This window comes from Salvelinus fontinalis, unplaced genomic scaffold, assembly GCF_029448725.1.
Source record: "Salvelinus fontinalis isolate EN_2023a unplaced genomic scaffold, ASM2944872v1 scaffold_0006, whole genome shotgun sequence".
Taxonomy (NCBI): Eukaryota; Metazoa; Chordata; class Actinopteri; order Salmoniformes; family Salmonidae; genus Salvelinus; species Salvelinus fontinalis.
In genome coordinates this window covers 399,213-413,018 of record NW_026600215.1, presented here as the reverse complement: position 1 = coordinate 413,018, position 13,806 = coordinate 399,213, and the positions used below count along the sequence as shown (strand labels likewise).

The following is a 13,806-nucleotide window of genomic DNA, read 5'->3' as shown; positions in this document are numbered from 1 at the left end:
GGTGTAATACACTCTGATCCAGGTCTAATACACTCTGATCCAGGTCTAATACACTCTGATCCAGGTCTAATACACTCTGATCCAGGTCTAATACACTCTGATCCAGGTCTAATACACTCTGATCCAGGTATAATACACATTCTGATCCAGGTCTAATACACTCTGATCCAGGTCTAATACATTCTGATCCAGGTCTAATACACTCTGATCCAGGTATAATACTCTGATCCAGGTCTAACTTGTTCTGATCCAGGTCTAATACGCTCTGATCCAGGTCTAATACATTCTGATCCAGGTATAATACACTCTGATCCAGGTCTAACATACTCTGATCCAGGTCTAATACACTCTGATCCAGGTCTAATACACTCTGATCCAGGTCTAATACACTCTGATCCAGGTCTAATACACTCTGATCCAGGTCTAATACACTCTGATCCAGGTCTAATACACTCTGATCCAGGTCTAATACATTCTGTTCCAGGTCTAATACACTCTGATCCAGGTCTAATACACTCTGATCCAGGTATAATACACTCTGATCCAGGTATAATACATTCTGATCCAGGTCTAATACACTCTGATCCAGGTATAATACACTCTGATCCAGGTCTAATACACACTGATCCAGGTATAATACACTCTGATCCAGGTATAATACACTCTGATCCAGGTCTAATACACTCTGATCCAGGTCTAATACACTCTGATCCAGGTCTAATACACTCTGATCCAGGTGTAACACATTCTGATCCAATTCTAATACACTCTGATCCAGGTGTAATACACACTGATCCAGGTGTAATACACTCTGATCCAGGTCTAATACACTCTGATCCAGGTCTAATACACTCTGATCCAGGTCTAATACACTCTGATCCAGGTCTAATACACTCTGATCCAGGTCTAATACACTCTGATCCTGGTATAATACACATTCTGATCCAGGTCTAATACACTCTGATCCAGGTCTAATACATTCTGATCCAGGTCTAATACACTCTGATCCAGGTATAATACTCTGATCCAGGTCTAACTTGTTCTGATCCAGGTCTAATACACTCTGATCCAGGTCTAATACATTCTGATCCAGGTATAATACACTCTGGTCCAGGTCTAACATACTCTGATCCAGGTCTAATACACTCTGATCCAGGTCTAATACACTCTGATCCAGGTCTAATACACTCTGATCCAATTCTAATACACTCTGATCCAGGTCTAATACACTCTGATCCAGGTCTAATACACTCTGATCCAGGTCTAATACACTCTGATCCAGGTCTAATACACTCTGATCCAGGTCTAATACACTCTGATCCAGGTCTAATACATTCTGATCCAGGTCTAATACACTCTGATCCATGTATAATACATTCTGTTCCAGGTCTAATACACTCTGATCCAGGTCTAATACACTCTGATCCAGGTCTAATACATTCTGATCCAGGTCTAATACACTCTGATCCAGGTCTAATACACTCTGATCCAGGTATAATACACTCTGATCCAGGTCTAATACACTCTGATCCATGTCTAATACATTCTGTTCCAGGTCTAATACACTCTGATCCAGGTCTAATACACTCTGATCCAGGTATAATACACTCTGATCCAGGTATAATACATTCTGATCCAGGTCTAATACACTCTGATCCAGGTATAATACACTCTGATCCAGGTATAATACATTCTGATCCAGGTCTAATACACTCTGATCCAGGTCGAATACACTCTGATCCAGGTCTAATACACTCTGATCCAGGTCTAACTTGTTCTGATCCAGGTCTAATACACTCTGATCCAGGTATAATACATTCTGGTCCAGGTCTAATACACTCTGATCCAGGTCTAATACACTCTGATCCAGGTCTAATACACTCTGATCCAGGTCTAATACATTCTGATCCAGGTATAATACATTCTTATCCAGGTCTAATACACTCTGATCCAGGCATAATACACTCTGATCCAGGTCTAATACACTCTGATCCAGGTCTAACACATTCTGATCCAGGTCTAATACACTCTGATCCAGGTCTAATACACTCTGATCCATGTCTAACTTGTTCTGATCCAGGTCTAATACATTATGTTCCAGGTCTAATACACTCTGATCCAGGTCTAATACACTCTGATCCAGGTCTAATACACTCTGATCCAGGTCTAACACACTCTGATCCAGGTATAATACACTCTGATCCAGGTCTAATACACTCTGATCCAGGTCTAATACACTCTGATCCAGTTCTAACACACTCTGATCCAGGTCTAATACACTCTGATCCAGGTGTAATACACACTGATCCAGGTGTAATACACTCTGATCCAGGTCTAATACACTCTGATCCAGGTCTAATACACTCTGATCCAGGTCTAATACACTCTGATCCAGGTCTAATACACTCTGATCCAGGTCTAATACACTCTGATCCAGGTATAATACACATTCTGATCCAGGTCTAATACACTCTGATCCAGGTCTAATACATTCTGATCCAGGTCTAATACACTCTGATCCAGGTATAATACTCTGATCCAGGTCTAACTTGTTCTGATCCAGGTCTAATACACTCTGATCCAGGTCTAATACATTCTGATCCAGGTATAATACACTCTGATCCAGGTCTAACATACTCTGATCCAGGTCTAATACACTCTGATCCAGGTCTAATACACTCTGATCCAGGTCTAATACACTCTGATCCAGGTCTAATACACTCTGATCCAGGTCTAATACACTCTGATCCAGGTCTAATACACTCTGATCCAGGTCTAATACACTCTGATCCAGGTCTAATACACTCTGATCCAGGTCTAATACATTCTGATCCAGGTCTAATACACTCTGATCCATGTATAATACATTCTGTTCCAGGTCTAATACACTCTGATCCAGGTCTAATACACTCTGATCCAGGTCTAATACATTCTGATCCAGGTCTAATACACTCTGATCCAGGTCTAATACACTCTGATCCAGGTATAATACACTCTGATCCAGGTCTAATACACTCTGATCCATGTCTAATACATTCTGTTCCAGGTCTAATACACTCTGATCCAGGTCTAATACACTCTGATCCAGGTATAATACACTCTGATCCAGGTATAATACATTCTGATCCAGGTCTAATACACTCTGATCCAGGTATAATACACTCTGATCCAGGTCTAATACACTCTGATCCAGGTATAATACACTCTGATCCAGGTCTAATACACTCTGATCCATGTCTAATACATTCTGTTCCAGGTCTAATACACTCTGATCCAGGTCTAATACACTCTGATCCAGGTATAATACACTCTGATCCAGGTCTAATACATTCTGATCCAGGTCTAATACACTCTGATCCAGGTCGAATACACTCTGATCCAGGTCTAATACACTCTGATCCAGGTCTAACTTGTTCTGATCCAGGTCTAATACACTCTGATCCATGTATAATACATTCTGTTCCAGGTCTAATACACTCTGATCCAGGTCTAATACACTCTGATCCAGGTCTAATACATTCTGATCCAGGTCTAATACACTCTGATCCAGGTCTAATACACTCTGATCCAGGTATAATACACTCTGATCCAGGTCTAATACACTCTGATCCATGTCTAATACATTCTGTTCCAGGTCTAATACACTCTGATCCAGGTCTAATACACTCTGATCCAGGTATAATACACTCTGATCCAGGTATAATACATTCTGATCCAGGTCTAATACACTCTGATCCAGGTATAATACACTCTGATCCAGGTCTAATACACTCTGATCCAGGTATAATACACTCTGATCCAGGTCTAATACACTCTGATCCATGTCTAATACATTCTGTTCCAGGTCTAATACACTCTGATCCAGGTCTAATACACTCTGATCCAGGTATAATACACTCTGATCCAGGTCTAATACATTCTGATCCAGGTCTAATACACTCTGATCCAGGTCGAATACACTCTGATCCAGGTCTAATACACTCTGATCCAGGTCTAACTTGTTCTGATCCAGGTCTAATACACTCTGATCCAGGTATAATACATTCTGATCCAGGTCTAATACACTCTGATCCAGGTCTAATACACTCTGATCCAGGTCTAATACACTCTGATCCAGGTCTAATACATTCTGATCCAGGTATAATACATTCTGATCCAGGTCTAATACACTCTGATCCAGGCATAATACACTCTGATCCAGGTCTAATACACTCTGATCCAGGTCTAACACATTCTGATCCAGGTCTAATACACTCTGATCCAGGTCTAATACACTCTGATCCATGTCTAACTTGTTCTGATCCAGGTCTAATACATTATGTTCCAGGTCTAATACACTCTGATCCAGGTCTAATACACTCTGATCCAGGTCTAATACACTCTGATCCAGGTCTAACACACTCTGATCCAGGTATAATACACTCTGATCCAGGTCTAATACACTCTGATCCAGGTCTAATACACTCTGATCCAGTTCTAACACACTCTGATCCAGGTCTAATACACTCTGATCCAGGTGTAATACACACTGATCCAGGTGTAATACACTCTGATCCAGGTCTAATACACTCTGATCCAGGTCTAATACACTCTGATCCAGGTCTAATACACTCTGATCCAGGTCTAATACACTCTGATCCAGGTCTAATACACTCTGATCCAGGTCTAATACACTCTGATCCAGGTATAATACACATTCTGATCCAGGTCTAATACACTCTGATCCAGGTCTAATACATTCTGATCCAGGTCTAATACACTCTGATCCAGGTATAATACTCTGATCCAGGTCTAACTTGTTCTGATCCAGGTCTAATACACTCTGATCCAGGTCTAATACATTCTGATCCAGGTATAATACACTCTGATCCAGGTCTAACATACTCTGATCCAGGTCTAATACACTCTGATCCAGGTCTAATACACTCTGATCCAGGTCTAATACACTCTGATCCAGGTCTAATACACTCTGATCCAGTTCTAATACACTCTGATCCAGGTCTAATACACTCTGATCCAGGTCTAATACACTCTGATCCAGGTCTAATACACTCTGATCCAGGTCTAATACATTCTGATCCAGGTCTAATACACTCTGATCCATGTATAATACATTCTGTTCCAGGTCTAATACACTCTGATCCAGGTCTAATACACTCTGATCCAGGTCTAATACATTCTGATCCAGGTCTAATACACTCTGATCCAGGTCTAATACACTCTGATCTAGGTATAATACACTCTGATCCAGGTCTAATACACTCTGATCCATGTCTAATACATTCTGTTCCAGGTCTAATACACTCTGATCCAGGTCTAATACACTCTGATCCAGGTATAATACACTCTGATCCAGGTATAATACATTCTGATCCAGGTCTAATACACTCTGATCCAGGTATAATACACTCTGATCCAGGTCTAATACACACTGATCCAGGTATAATACACTCTGATCCAGGTATAATACACTCTGATCCAGGTCTAATACACTCTGATCCAGGTCTAATACACTCTGATCCAGGTCTAATACACTCTGATCCAGGTGTAACACATTCTGATCCAATTCTAATACACTCTGATCCAGGTCTAACACATTCTGATCCAGGTATAATACATTCTGATCCAGGTCTAATACATTCTGATCCAGGTCTAATACATTCTGATCCAGGTCTAATACACACTGATCCAGGTCTAATACACTCTGATCCAATTCTAATACACTCTGATCCAGGTCTAATACACTCTGATCCAGGTCTAATACACTCTGATCCAAGTCTAATACACTCTGATCCAGGTCTAATACACTCTGATCCAGGTCTAATACATTCTGATCCAATTCTAATACACTCTGATCCAGGTCTAATATACTCTGATCCAGGTCTAATACACTCTGATCCAGGTCTAATACACTCTGATCCAGGTCTAACTTGTTCTGATCCAGGTCTAATACACTCTGATCCAGGTATAATACATTCTGATCCAGGTCTAATACACTCTGATCCAGGTCTAATACACTCTGATCCAGGTCTAATACACTCTGATCCAGGTCTAACTTGTTCTGATCCAGGTCTAATACACTCTGATCCAGGTATAATACATTCTGGTCCAGGTCTAATACACTCTGATCCAGGTCTAATACACTCTGATCCAGGTCTAATACACTCTGATCCAGGTCTAATACATTCTGATCCAGGTATAATACATTCTGATCCAGGTCTAATACACTCTGATCCAGGCATAATACACTCTGATCCAGGTCTAGTACACTCTGATCCAGGTCTAGTACACTCTGATCCAGGTCTAATACATTCTGATCCAGGTCTAATACACTCTGATCCAGGTCTAACACACTCTGATCCAGGTATAATACACTCTGATCCAGGTCTAATACACTCTGATCCAGGTCTAATACACTCTGATCCAGGTCTAATACACTCTGATCCAGGTCTAATACACTCTGATCCAGGTCTAATACATTCTGTTCCAGGTCTAATACACTCTGATCCAGGTATAATACTCTGATCCATGTCTAACTTGTTCTGATCCAGGTCTAATACACTCTGATCCAGGTCTAATACACTCTGATCCAGGTCTAATACACTCTGATCCAGGTCTAATACACTCTGATCCAGGTCTAACACACTCTGATCCAGGTATAATACACTCTGATCCAGGTCTAATACACTCTGATCCAGGTCTAATACACTCTGATCCAGGTCTAATACACTCTGATCCAGGTCTAATACACTCTGATCCAGGTCTAATACATTCTGTTCCAGGTCTAATACACTCTGATCCAGGTATAATACTCTGATCCAGGTCTAACTTGTTCTGATCCAGGTCTAATACACTCTGATCCAGGTCTAATACATTCTGATCCAGGTATAATACACTCTGATCCAGGTCTAACATACTCTGATCCAGGTCTAATACACTCTGATCCAGGTCTAATACACTCTGATCCAGGTCTAATACACTCTAATCCAGGTCTAATACACTCTGATCCAGGTCTAATACACTCTGATCCAGGTCTAATACACTTTGATCCAGGTCTAATACACTCTGATCCAGGTATAATACACTCTGATCCAGGTCTAATACACTCTGATCCAGGTCTAATACACTCTGATCCAGGTCTAATACACTCTGATCCAGGTCTAATACACTCTGATCCAGGTCTAATACACTCTGATCCAGGTCTAATACACTCTAATCCAGGTCTAATACAATCTGATCCAGGTATAATACACTCTGATCCAGGTCTAATACACTCTGATCCAGGTCTAATACACTCTGATCCAGGTCTAATACACTCGGATCCAGGTCTAATACACTGATCCAGGTCTAATACACTGATCCAGGTCTAATACACTCTGATCCAGGTCTAATACACTCTGATCCAGGTCTAATACACTCTGATCCAGGTCTAATACACTCTGATCCAGGTCTAATACACTCTGATCCAGGTCTAATTCACTCTGATCCAGGTCTAATGCACTCTGATCCAGGTCTAATACCCTCTGATCCAGGTCTAATACACTCTGATCCAGGTCTAATACACTCTGATCCAGGTCTAATACATTCTGATCCAGGTATAATACACTCTGATCCAGGTCTAACATACTCTGATCCAGGTCTAATACACTCTGATCCAGGTCTAATACACTCTGATCCAGGTCTAATACACTCTGATCCAGGTCTAATACACTCTGATCCAGGTCTAATACACTCTGATCCAGGTCTAATACACTCTGATCCAGGTCTAATACACTCTGATCCAGGTCTAATACACTCTGATCCAGGTCTAATACATTCTGATCCAGGTCTAATACACTCTGATCCATGTATAATACATTCTGTTCCAGGTCTAATACACTCTGATCCAGGTCTAATACATTCTGATCCAGGTCTAATACACTCTGATCCAGGTCTAATACACTCTGATCCAGGTATAATACACTCTGATCCAGGTCTAATACACTCTGATCCATGTCTAATACATTCTGTTCCAGGTCTAATACACTCTGATCCAGGTCTAATACACTCTGATCCAAGTCTAATACACTCTGATCCAGGTCTAATACACTCTGATCCAGGTCTAATACATTCTGATCCAATTCTAATACACTCTGATCCAGGTCTAATATACTCTGATCCAGGTCTAATACACTCTGATCCAGGTCTAATACACTCTGATCCAGGTCTAACTTGTTCTGATCCAGGTCTAATACACTCTGATCCAAGTATAATACATTCTGATCCAGGTCTAATACACTCTGATCCAGGTCTAATACACTCTGATCCAGGTCTAATACACTCTGATCCAGGTCTAACTTGTTCTGATCCAGGTCTAATACACTCTGATCCAGGTATAATACATTCTGGTCCAGGTCTAATACACTCTGATCCAGGTCTAATACACTCTGATCCAGGTCTAATACACTCTGATCCAGGTCTAATACACTCTGATCCAGGTCTAATACATTCTGATCCAGGTATAATACATTCTGATCCAGGTCTAATACACTCTGATCCAGGTCTAATACACTCTGATCCAGGTCTAATACACTCTGATCCAGGTCTAATACACTCTGATCCAGGTCTAATACACTCTGATCCAGGTCTAATACACTCTAATCCAGGTCTAATACACTCTAATCCAGGTCTAATACAATCTGATCCAGGTATAATACACTCTGATCCAGGTCTAATACACTCTGATCCAGGTCTAATACACTCTGATCCAGGTCTAATACACTCGGATCCAGGTCTAATACACTGATCCAGGTCTAATACACTGATCCAGGTCTAATACACTCTGATCCAGGTCTAATACACTCTGATCCAGGTCTAATACACTCTGATCCAGGTCTAATACATTCTGATCCAGGTCTAATACACTCTGATCCAGGTATAATACACTCTGATCCAGGTCTAATACACTCTGATCCAGGTCTAATACACTCTGATCCAGGTCTAATACACTCTGATCCAGGTCTAATACACTCTGATCCAGGTCTAATACACTCTGATCCAGGTCTAATTCACTCTGATCCAGGTCTAATGCACTCTGATCCAGGTCTAATACCCTCTGATCCAGGTCTAATACACTCTGATCCAGGTCTAATACACTCTGATCCAGGTCTAATACATTCTGATCCAGGTATAATACACTCTGATCCAGGTCTAACATACTCTGATCCAGGTCTAATACACTCTGATCCAGGTCTAATACACTCTGATCCAGGTCTAATACACTCTGATCCAGGTCTAATACACTCTGATCCAGGTCTAATACACTCTGATCCAGGTCTAATACACTCTGATCCAGGTCTAATACACTCTGATCCAGGTCTAATACACTCTAATCCAGGTCTAATACACTCTAATCCAGGTCTAATACAATCTGATCCAGGTATAATACACTCTGATCCAGGTCTAATACACTCTGATCCAGGTCTAATACACTCTGATCCAGGTCTAATACACTCGGATCCAGGTCTAATACACTGATCCAGGTCTAATACACTGATCCAGGTCTAATACACTCTGATCCAGGTCTAATACACTCTGATCCAGGTCTAATACACTCTGATCCAGGTCTAATACATTCTGATCCAGGTCTAATACACTCTGATCCAGGTATAATACACTCTGATCCAGGTCTAATACACTCTGATCCAGGTCTAATACACTCTGATCCATGTCTAATACACTCTGATCCAGGTCTAATACACTCTGATCCAGGTCTAATACACTCTGATCCAGGTCTAATACACTCTGATCCAGGTCTAATTCACTCTGATCCAGGTCTAATGCACTCTGATCCAGGTCTAATACCCTCTGATCCAGGTCTAATACACTCTGATCCAGGTCTAATACACTCTGATCTAGGTCTAATACATTCTGATCCAGGTATAATACACTCTGATCCAGGTCTAACATACTCTGATCCAGGTCTAATACACTCTGATCCAGGTCTAATACACTCTGATCCAGGTCTAATACACTCTGATCCAGGTCTAATACACTCTGATCCAGGTCTAATACACTCTGATCCAGGTCTAATACACTCTGATCCAGGTCTAATACACTCTGATCCAGGTCTAATACATTCTGATCCAGGTCTAATACACTCTGATCCATGTATAATACATTCTGTTCCAGGTCTAATACACTCTGATCCAGGTCTAATACACTCTGATCCAGGTCTAATACATTCTGATCCAGGTCTAATACACTCTGATCCAGGTCTAATACATTCTGATCCAGGTCTAATACACTCTGATCCAGGTCTAATACACTCTGATCCATGTCTAACTTGTTCTGATCCAGGTCTAATACACTCTGATCCAGGTCTAATACACTCTGATCCAGGTCTAATACACTCTGATCCAGGTCTAATACACTCTGATCCAGGTCTAATACACTCTGATCCAGGTCTAATACACTCTGATCCAGGTCTAATACATTCTGATCCAGGTCTAATACACTCTGATCCATGTATAATACATTCTGTTCCAGGTCTAATACACTCTGATCCAGGTCTAATACATTCTGATCCAGGTCTAATACACTCTGATCCAGGTCTAATACACTCTGATCCAGGTATAATACACTCTGATCCAGGTCTAATACACTCTGATCCATGTCTAATACATTCTGTTCCAGGTCTAATACACTCTGATCCAGGTCTAATACACTCTGATCCAAGTCTAATACACTCTGATCCAGGTCTAATACACTCTGATCCAGGTCTAATACATTCTGATCCAATTCTAATACACTCTGATCCAGGTCTAATATACTCTGATCCAGGTCTAATACACTCTGATCCAGGTCTAATACACTCTGATCCAGGTCTAACTTGTTCTGATCCAGGTCTAATACACTCTGATCCAAGTATAATACATTCTGATCCAGGTCTAATACACTCTGATCCAGGTCTAATACACTCTGATCCAGGTCTAATACACTCTGATCCAGGTCTAACTTGTTCTGATCCAGGTCTAATACACTCTGATCCAGGTATAATACATTCTGGTCCAGGTCTAATACACTCTGATCCAGGTCTAATACACTCTGATCCAGGTCTAATACACTCTGATCCAGGTCTAATACACTCTGATCCAGGTCTAATACATTCTGATCCAGGTATAATACATTCTGATCCAGGTCTAATACACTCTGATCCAGGTCTAATACACTCTGATCCAGGTCTAATACACTCTGATCCAGGTCTAATACACTCTGATCCAGGTCTAATACACTCTGATCCAGGTCTAATACACTCTAATCCAGGTCTAATACACTCTAATCCAGGTCTAATACAATCTGATCCAGGTATAATACACTCTGATCCAGGTCTAATACACTCTGATCCAGGTCTAATACACTCTGATCCAGGTCTAATACACTCGGATCCAGGTCTAATACACTGATCCAGGTCTAATACACTGATCCAGGTCTAATACACTCTGATCCAGGTCTAATACACTCTGATCCAGGTCTAATACACTCTGATCCAGGTCTAATACATTCTGATCCAGGTCTAATACACTCTGATCCAGGTATAATACACTCTGATCCAGGTCTAATACACTCTGATCCAGGTCTAATACACTCTGATCCAGGTCTAATACACTCTGATCCAGGTCTAATACACTCTGATCCAGGTCTAATACACTCTGATCCAGGTCTAATACACTCTGATCCAGGTCTAATTCACTCTGATCCAGGTCTAATGCACTCTGATCCAGGTCTAATACCCTCTGATCCAGGTCTAATACACTCTGATCCAGGTCTAATACACTCTGATCCAGGTCTAATACATTCTGATCCAGGTATAATACACTCTGATCCAGGTCTAACATACTCTGATCCAGGTCTAATACACTCTGATCCAGGTCTAATACACTCTGATCCAGGTCTAATACACTCTGATCCAGGTCTAATACACTCTGATCCAGGTCTAATACACTCTGATCCAGGTCTAATACACTCTGATCCAGGTCTAATACACTCTGATCCAGGTCTAATACACTCTAATCCAGGTCTAATACACTCTAATCCAGGTCTAATACAATCTGATCCAGGTATAATACACTCTGATCCAGGTCTAATACACTCTGATCCAGGTCTAATACACTCTGATCCAGGTCTAATACACTCGGATCCAGGTCTAATACACTGATCCAGGTCTAATACACTGATCCAGGTCTAATACACTCTGATCCAGGTCTAATACACTCTGATCCAGGTCTAATACACTCTGATCCAGGTCTAATACATTCTGATCCAGGTCTAATACACTCTGATCCAGGTATAATACACTCTGATCCAGGTCTAATACACTCTGATCCAGGTCTAATACACTCTGATCCAGGTCTAATACACTCTGATCCAGGTCTAATACACTCTGATCCAGGTCTAATACACTCTGATCCAGGTCTAATACACTCTGATCCAGGTCTAATTCACTCTGATCCAGGTCTAATGCACTCTGATCCAGGTCTAATACCCTCTGATCCAGGTCTAATACACTCTGATCCAGGTCTAATACACTCTGATCTAGGTCTAATACATTCTGATCCAGGTATAATACACTCTGATCCAGGTCTAACATACTCTGATCCAGGTCTAATACACTCTGATCCAGGTCTAATACACTCTGATCCAGGTCTAATACACTCTGATCCAGGTCTAATACACTCTGATCCAGGTCTAATACACTCTGATCCAGGTCTAATACACTCTGATCCAGGTCTAATACACTCTGATCCAGGTCTAATACATTCTGATCCAGGTCTAATACACTCTGATCCATGTATAATACATTCTGTTCCAGGTCTAATACACTCTGATCCAGGTCTAATACACTCTGATCCAGGTCTAATACATTCTGATCCAGGTCTAATACACTCTGATCCAGGTCTAATACATTCTGATCCAGGTCTAATACACTCTGATCCAGGTCTAATACACTCTGATCCATGTCTAACTTGTTCTGATCCAGGTCTAATACACTCTGATCCAGGTCTAATACACTCTGATCCAGGTCTAATACACTCTGATCCAGGTCTAATACACTCTGATCCAGGTCTAACACACTCTGATCCAGGTATAATACACTCTGATCCAGGTCTAATACACTCTGATCCAGGTCTAATACACTCTGATCCAGGTCTAATACACCCTGATCCAGGTCTAATACACTCTGATCCAGGTCTAATACATTCTGTTCCAGGTCTAATACACTCTGATCCAGGTATAATACTCTGATCCAGGTCTAACTTGTTCTGATCCAGGTCTAATACACTCTGATCCAGGTCTAATACATTCTGATCCAGGTATAATACACTCTGATCCAGGTCTAACATACTCTGATCCAGGTCTAATACACTCTGATCCAGGTCTAATACACTCTGATCCAGGTCTAATACACTCTGATCCAGGTCTAATACACTCTGATCCAGGTCTAATACACTCTGATCCAGGTCTAATACACTCTGATCCAGGTCTAATACACTCTGATCCAGGTATAATACACTCTGATCCAGGTCTAATACACTCTGATCCAGGTCTAATACACTCTGATCCAGGTCTAATACACTCTGATCCAGGTCTAATACACTCTGATCCAGGTCTAATACACTCTGATCCAGGTCTAATACACTCTGATCCAGGTCTAATACACTCTAATCCAGGTCTAATACACTCTAATCCAGGTCTAATACAATCTGATCCAGGTATAATACACTCTGATCCAGGTCTAATACACTCTGATCCAGGTCTAATACACTC

The 13,806-nt window shown here is 41.2% G+C and overlaps 1 protein-coding gene across 1 annotated transcript in view; it reads left to right on the top strand.

Annotated features, from left to right (window-relative positions):
- Window positions 1-13,806, top strand: part of trpc6b (transient receptor potential cation channel, subfamily C, member 6b) — a 55,710-nt gene that overhangs the window by 554 nt on the left and 41,350 nt on the right. The gene's annotated exons all lie outside the window — the stretch shown is intronic.